Below are 9,147 nucleotides of genomic sequence, written 5' to 3' on the forward strand. Positions count from 1 at the left end.
CCCTACTACTTAATTTGTTAAAAAAAAAAATAGAAATGGAGGGAGGACTTCCAAATTCCTTCTATGAAGCCAGCATCACTCTAATACCAAAGCCAGGTAAAGATACAACCAAAAAAGAAAACTATAGACCCATATCCTTAATGAACACAGATGCAAAAATTCTCAACGAAATACTTGCAAACTGCATACAAACACACATCAAAAAGATCATCCACCATGATCAAGTTGGCTTTATCCCAGAGATGCAGGGATGGTTCAATATACATAAGTCAATAAATGTCATAAATCATATAAATGGGCTCAAAGACAAGAACTACATGGTCATATCAATAGATTTAGAGAAAGCCTCTGAGCTTTATAAAATTTTGTATAACAGTTCTTAATCAAATTTAGACCCCTAGAGTTTGAAATACTTGTTCAAGAAGAAAGGAGTTAAAATTAGTAGTCAGGGAAATGCTGTTGACAATGTGTGTGGATAAATCTCAGTTTTCATATGATCAGAAAATATCTTCATTTTATTTTTAACATTATCTGAATGCACACTGAGAATCATAATTTAGATTTCATTAGCAATAGAGACTCCTCCAAACCCCAGCAGTTATTCTCTGGGAATACTCAGGGGTGAGAATGAACAGGAGAGACTAACAAGGGAAGATAATCACTGATCTCCACTGTGTGGTTAGGGCATTCCATCACAGATGAGTTCAGTATTGCTTAATGTAGTGCATAAATGTTGGGAGCCTGGGAGCCTGAGGTTCAACTGAGTCTCAGCTACCTCTCAAAAACTGCTGACAGGCCTAAGCTGGCAACTTTTCATTCTGCCCTCAGCCTTGGCCCGGAAACCTTGGCTTGCAGCCAGGGCTCGCAACCTTGGCTCAAAACCTTGGCTTGAAGCTGGGGCCAGATAGCCTTGCTAGATAGCCTTGGCCCACGGCCTTGTTCTCTTTTTCAGCACACGGTTCTATTCTTCTATAATCAGAGATTCCTCCCTTAATGTGCATCAGAGCCCTTGTGCTCTGACTGATGTAATGGTTTGCAGTATGTGTGCCTTTGTTCTCATTCTCCATAAAAACTCATGTTTGAGCTTTAATAAACAAGACTTGATCAGAATCCTGTCTTGTCTCCATTTCTCTTGTCCTTGCCTCATTTTCATCCCCACCCCCCAATCCAGGTACTTCATGGAAGTTCTGCGGGTCAGAACCGAGTCACATTGTGGGATGGCCTCCCGCAGCATGGCACCCAACGTGGGGCCTGGATACTGGGGGACGTGAGGGACACAACGGAAGAAGAAGGGGTGCGTACCCGCTCAAATAGTTCGGAGACGTCGCGGTAGCCTGCTGTGACCGAGCCGACAGGTAAGTTGGTCGTTCAATCATGGGGCAAAAAATTAAGTCAGCATCAAAAATATGTGATACAGTTAAGGAAAGTTTTACAGGCAAGAGGAGTAAAGGTTACAACTGAGGATTCATTTCATTTCTTTGATTTCGTGAAAGACATCTGCCCATGGTTTCCCCAAGAGGGGGTTATAGATGTAAAAAGATGAAGAAGAGTGGGAGATGCATTACAAAAATTTTATAAGGTGTTTGGACCAGAAAATGTCCCAGATACTGCTTTTTCTTATTGAAATTTGATTAAAAAATTAATAGATAGAAGAAATAAACATGAGCCAGTAGTGACAGCAATTGCTCGAGACGAGAAAAAATTTTAAAACTAGTTCTAAGTCAGAGTTGAGAGGAACTCCCATGGGTGAGCCTCCGGAGGCTTCTGACTTAATTTCTCTTGATAGTAAAGATGAGAGTTCTGCTAAAATTTTAAGGAAGGAGTCCTTGATAAAGGAGTCCTCAGAGTCAGTCAGAGGAAAGGGAGATTGAGAGGATGATGCCCAGGAGCTTAAAAAGGAGAATGTTCATATGTGTCCTCTTTTGCCAAAAGCTCTTTTGTCAGAAGCCACTTGTCCAGTCCAGGATGCAGATGGCACAGAGGCTGCGAGGGAGGGGGTGATTAGTAAAGCTGAGGATAAACCACAAAATGGCCGTGAGAGGCAGGTTCTGTGGCCTCCCCCTCCTTCCTATGGTATACCGCCTGTTCCAACTGTCATGGCGGCGATAGATCCTAGACCAGGATTGAGAGGACAGATGGAACAGCTGCAGGGGGACATTAAGTTGGAGGAGGCACATTAGTCATTAATACTTAAATGCATTAAGCAAAAAGAGATGCGTCAGGCGCTGATGCTTAAGTTACAAAAGCTTAGCTTAGATAATGGTAATGAGGCTGTTAAGAATAAAAGAAAAGTAGATGGGAACAGAGCTTGCCCTGTTCCCGGGGGGCCAGGCCTTCATTCGTATAAAAAACGTTTTGATGGCCTTGATAGGTTTTCCTCCCCTATGGAGGTTTTTCCTGTAATGGAAACAGTAGATGATCAGCAGCAGCCATGGTGACACCATAAGAGGACAGATGGAGCAGTTGCAGGAGGACATTAAGTTGGAGGAGGCACATCAGTCATTGATACTCAAATGCATTAAGCAAAAAGAGATGCGTCAGGCGCTGATGCTTAAGTTACAAAAGCTTAGCTTAGATAATGGTAATGAGGCTGTTATGGGTAAAAAAAGTGTAAATAGAGAGAGAGCTCTCCCTGTTCTTGGGGGGCCTGGCCTCCATTCGTATAAAAAAAATTTCGATGGCTCTGATAGGTTTTCCTCCCATATGGAGGTTTTTCTTGTAACGAAAACAGTGGATGACCAGAGACAGGCGTGGCGACATCATAAAGGATTTCAATTTTCAGTGATCAAAAAATTAAAGCTTGCTGTGTCGCAGTATGGAGCTACAGCTCCGTTTACTTTGGCTATCATAGAAGGTAAATCAGAAAATTGGTAACTCCTAATGATTAAAATCAATTGGTAAAGGCAGTTCTTAGTGGAGGTGATTATTTGTTATGGAAGTCAGAGTTTTATGACAATTGTAAGGATACAGCTAGAAAAAATCAACAATCTAAAAATGGATGGAATTTTGATATGTTGATTGGTGGAGGTCAGTATGAGTCCAATGAGAAACAGATGCAGTATGATGCAGGCCTTTTTGCACAAATTCGAGCTGCTGCTCTAAAAGCATGGAAAAAGCTTCCAGTTAAAGGGGACTTGGAAACTTCTCTCACTTCTATTAAGCAGGGGTCCGATGAGCCATTTGCAGATTTTGTTCATCGGCTGATGACCACAGCAGGGAGGGTATTTAAAAGTATTGATTCAGGACTAGAGTACGTGAAACAGTTGGCATATAAAAATGCTAATCCTGCTTGCCAGGCAGCCATTAGACCGTACAGAAAAAAGACAGATTTGACTGGCTATATTCGTCTGTGCACAAACATAGGTCTGTCATATCAGCAAGGGCTTGCTATGGCAGCGGCTTTCAATAGACAAACGGTAAGGGATTTTCTGGCTGAAAGATAAAAAGCTAAGGGCAAAGGGTGTTTCAGGTGTGGTAAGAGTGGGCATTTTGCCTGAGATTGCAAGGCAGATACTGTTCAGCAGAAGACTGATGATGGGAGAAGTCCTAGATTGTGTCCCAGGTGTAAAAAGAAAAAACATTGGCTTAATGATTGCAGGTCTAAAACTGATATTAATGGGAGATGTTTACCTCCTCTTCCTCGTTGGGAAAACTGGTGGAGGGGCCAGCCCCAGGCCCCAAAACAAGCATTTGGGGCAGTCAACCTCATTCCCACCAACAGCAGCAATCCATTTCTAGCCTCAGCAGAGCAACCCCAGGAAGCGCAGGACTGGACCTCAGTTCCTCCTCCCACACAGTACTAACTCCAGAGATGGGAGTTCAGACCATAGGAACTGGAGTTTATGGACCACTCCCCAAAAATACTTGTGGGCTGATATTAGGACGGGGCAGCGCCGCCCTAAAAGGCCTATCTGTTGTGCCTGGGATAATTGATGCAGATTATACTGGAAAAATTAGAATCATAGCCCGAGCTGTTGGCAATATAGTCACTATTCCCCAGGGGAAGTGCTTTGCTCAAATAATTTTGGTACCTCTGGTCAAATCTGGTTATCCTGTTCAAAGTAAAAATAGAGGTAATAAAAATTTTGGTTCTTCTGATGCCTATTGGGTTCAGGCCATTACACATAAAAAAACCTACATTAACTTTATGGCTAGATGGAAAAAAAATTTGATGGTCTTATTAATACTGGAGCTGATGTCACTACTATTTCTGCTGAGGCCTGGCCTGTGGCCTGGCCCACAGTTGAGACTCTGACTAATTTAAAAGGTATAGGGCAGAGTCAAAATCCAAGACAGAGTTCAAAATGTCTTACTTAAAAGGATTCCATAAATAATTCTGACCTGATTAAACCTTTTGTGGTTCCCTATTTACCAGTAAACCTGTGGGGAAGGGATTTGCTGTAGCAGATGGAAATTGTGATATGTAGTCCCAATGATGTTGTTACTGTGCAGATGCTTGCTCAAGGATGTACCCCTGGTAGGGGATTTAAAAAAAGAAAAAATGGACAATTGTTTCCGATACCTATCCAAGGACAAAATGATAATCGAGGTTTGAAAAATTTATGATGGCGGCCATTGACAGTCCTGCACCCTCAAACTGTGTAAATCGTATAACCTGGCAATCAGACGATCTGGTTTAGGTAGATCAATGGCCGCTTACAGCAGAAAAATTGGCAGCAGCCACTCGCTTGGTGCAGGAGCAATTTGAGGCAGGGCACATTGAGGATACCTGTTCCCCGTGGAACACGCCCATATTTGTTATTTAAAAAAAGTCAAAAAAATGGAGATTACTGCAAAATTTAAGAGCAATTAAGTCATGGTATCCCAGTAGGGGATCCCCCAGGAATGCATTAAATCATGTACTTTTTATTTTAAATTTTCTAAAATTGGATGCTCATGGTAAGTCAGCTGCAGATCGTTTTTGGCATCTGGAAACAAAACGGCATTATGCCATGGTCAAATAAAAAGACCCCCCGGATAATTCGTGGCATGGCCCAGATCCAGTGTTAATATGGGGCAGAGGATCTGTCTGCGTTTATTCACAGCAACATGACGCAGCCCTTTGGTTGCCTGAGCGCTTAGTAAAGCAGATAGATACTAATCAATGTTCCAGGGAAAATGAAGCTCCCTAAAAAATGTTTTTTTTTCTCCTTTCTGTTTTCTTTTAGATTGCAATGGCTTCTGTCTGCTGCATCCTGTTCTTCCTGATTGGCTCTGTTTGGCCGCAGACAGTGTCGCAGTGAGAGTTCCAAGTAAAAAAAAGTTCTAAGGACAACATAAAAACCGTCAGCACTGCCCGCTGTCCAGTGGAGGGTTGTCAAACAGCTGTTGTCATTCCATTTGCTCCATCTATCTTATCCTCTCAATTGAGATCTAGTATATGTTTCACTTATGATAATGGACACAAGTGTCTCACAAATAGTAACGATAAGGGTCAGTTCATAATTCGTATAAACGACCCTTGAGACGCCAGATAAAAAAAAAAAAAAGTTCAAAAAAATTTTTGTAAATAATAGATTTTCCTGGCTCCCGGCAGGGTCTTTATCTATTTCCCGCCAGTTGGTCCCTGCTGCCATTAATAAACAAGTAAAACAGGTTATTATCATGAGTAAGACTAAGCTTCAGTCTGCCATAAAGTCAAGCTCAAATTCGACCCTTAGTCTTGCTCTTTGGCCTAATTATCTAAACTTTGCTTTGCGGTTGATGAATCTTTCTCATATTAATGCTTCATCATGTTTGTTGTGTGCCTCCTTGGTTCGGCCTTTGCTGGCTGCTGTTCCTGTTAACAATTCTTCTGCACTTAGTACTGCTGTTGCTGGCATTGTACCTTCTCCTCCTATGTAGTCAATCCCACTACTTCATAATCCTGCTCAAAATATTTCTCTCTGTTATATCACCACTGTTTATGTCTCTCCCTCTTTTACATGTCATAACAATCGCTATGTTAGTTCGCCTCTTTATGCTCCTCCTCTTACGTCTTTCTGGTGCAATGAATCGCTATATCAACAGATCACTATTTCCTCTCCAGGACCCTGTGTATTAATTACTATTGTACCCCAGCTAAATATGTATTCTCCAAAAGAGTTTGCCTGGCTACTTCACCCACGCATTAAGAGAGGGGTGTTCATTCCTTTTGCAATTGGGATAGGACTTACTGTTTCTGCTAGCCTTTCTGCAGGAGCTTTGGGACATACTCTTTATACTACAAAAAAATTCAATTCCCAATTACAACAAGTTGTAGATTCTACAGCCAGTAGCCTTGCATCCTTGCAATGCCACTTAACTTCTTCGGCTCAATTTGCCCTTCAAAATCATAAAGCCCTTGATCTCATCACTGCAACAAAAGGGGGTACTTGTCTTTTCTTACAGGAAAAATGCTGTTTCTACATCAATGAGTCAGAATTGGTAAAACAAAATATACAGACCCTAAAGACCATCAGCTACAAGCTGCATAATTTTTATCAAAATCCTTCTAGATGGCTGGATTCCCCTCTTCTTTCTTGGATTCCTTCCATGACATCCCTTATTATCATTCTGCTTCTTCTCACCTTGGGGTCATTTTTAGTAAAAAGGCTGTTGGGTTTTATTAAAGAGCAGATAGAGGTTCTCCATGTGGCTAAACCAATACAGGTCCATTACCATCGCCTTAATCTTATGGAGCAAGAGTTAATCGGGACACGTTGCTATGATGGCACTACTAGCCATCCCCATTGAGAGATAAACTAGACAGTCAAAGACAGATACGTAAAAATCCCCCCCAGCAACCTAAAACAAAAGGGTAGCCTATTGTTGCTGCCTTATCCAATGACGGGTAAGCACTTGGGGATAAATACACCAACCTAAGACAGACGCAGTTCCCTAAGGGTATAGCAACCTTTGATCCCTAAGCTCTAAAAAATAAAAAGGGGGACCCCTGTTGGGAGACTGGGAGTCTGAGGTTCAACTGAGTCTCAGCTACCTCTCAAAAACTGCTGACAGGCCTAAGCTGGCAACTTTCCATTCTGCCTGCAGCTTTGGCCTGGAAACCTTGGCTTGAAGCCGGGGCCAGATAGCCTTGCTAGATAGCCTTGGCCCACGGCCTTGTTCTCTTTTCCAGCATATGGTTCCATTCTTCTATAATCAGAGATTCCTCCCTTAATGTGCATCAGAGGCCTTGTGCTCTGACTGATGTAATGTTTGCAGTCTGTGTGCCTTTGTTCTCATTCTCTATAAAAACTCATGTTTGAGCTTCAATAAACGAGACTTGATCAGAATCCTGTCTTGTCTCCATTTCTCTTGTCCTTGCCTCATTTTCATCCCCACCCCCCAATCCAGGTACTTCGTGGAAGTTATGCAGGTCGAAACTGAGTCACATTGCGGGGTGGCCTCCCGCACATAAATTACTTAACTACTGCTACACCCAAAGATCTGAGTATTACTAATAACTCTTTTCCTAAGAAATTACTCTAAGTTCCCTCCCATATCTATCATTGAGATAATCAGCATCACTAGTTCCCGTTCTTTGGTGTATAGTTTTTTTTTTTCACTTGAACGAAGCTTAAAAATAAATAAATGTTACAAATCCATCACAAATTAAATAAAAGAGAACATATTAGGAGAGTAGCAAAACTCCCCCAAGAGAGTTTTCACCACTGGACATTGATGTTTCAAACATCACATAGCATGTGGGCAGATTTATATGGAGATTAAATAATCTCTATATGGAGATTATTTAATCTCCATATTTCTAATGTTTTATTCTTTCTACCGCTTTGAGAAATGACCATTTATGCTTTTGCTTGCATTTCCATCAAATTATTTGCTTTTTGATGTTGTTGTTGATGTGGTAAGATTTTAATTATAATTCACACATTTGCATTATAAACAATATGCATTTAAGCATAAGGACTCTTTAATGTGGTATAAGCTTTATGTCTTCTGCTTCAGGTCAATTCAATACTGACTAAGAAGGGATTCACAAACTGTTCATAAAAATTCCTACTTCCATATATTATTTCATTCTTATTTAGATATGTACAGATGTTCTCATTAGGACATGCAGGTATTCTGAATTTGAACTATTAAATCATGTTCCCAATCTATGAAAGTAATTTTGCACTTCCATCAGAGTTGGAATGACTGAGTGGTATCCAGGCATTCATTCAGCAAGTCTCCATTGGAAGCATCCTAGGCAATTGAACTTGGCCTTTGTATACAGCTGTGAACAAGACAAACATAATCCTAACCAGAAAAATCTCCAGTGTCTAGAAAAATCCTTAGTGAGCTGCTCTGCCAGATGTCATGGCATGTGGGTTCTCCCCCCAGTATAAGCAATCAGACCTGCAGATGTTGTCTAGGATATGTGACCACAAAAACTGGGTGAATTAAGATTGTGATTTGGATTTTGACAGCCGGTTTAGGAGAGACATACATTCATCACACTATGCAAAATACCACTTTACTTATTAGAGGATGGCTTTTGTTTTGTCTCTTTTACTTCATTCATATTTATTTTAAAGGATAATTTTTTAAAAAATATTTGAGCTATTCATTGGTTTTGTTTTGTATAGTAGTTTCAAAAGATGAAAAGTGTTGGCATCAAAATCAGGGGTTTTGAAATCAACTATATCTAAACTCTAATTACTGAATAATGAAGCATACTCTTTTGTTACTTGAAATCTTTCATCCCCAAAGTTCTTTTAAGAGCTGTATAAATTCTGATTTACAGAAGCATCAGGAAAAGTGAATAAGCCTATATGTATGCAAAGGTTATCATGTTGCCTAAAAGGTAGCTAATCCTGAATTAGCCAATATCCATAAAATAGAAGATATGAAATGCTGATAGAAAAGCAGATCAAGTGCCTTCTAAGGAGACCAGAAGTTGAAATGATCCCTGATTTGGCACAGAAATGAGTAGTATCAGTGTCATAGTCCTTATTTACCTGCAGCTGTAGATTGACTTCGCAGGAAAAGCATGAAGGGTAATATTAGATGTAGGGTTAATTATAAGGCACTGGTAAAAAGAGACAAAGGACAGATACAAAATCTGATAATCAAGTATTTTATACAATGTGCTCATTTATTTAACAGAAGAAAATAGAGGCTGATGATAAAAGACAATAATTTTTTAAAAATCCATTGCTGACTTCATATTCCATTCCTAAGCAC

The sequence above is a fragment of the Nannospalax galili genome, unplaced genomic scaffold (assembly GCF_000622305.1).
Source record: "Nannospalax galili isolate Female #2095 unplaced genomic scaffold, S.galili_v1.0 scaffold881, whole genome shotgun sequence".
NCBI lineage: Eukaryota > Metazoa > Chordata > Mammalia > Rodentia > Spalacidae > Nannospalax > Nannospalax galili.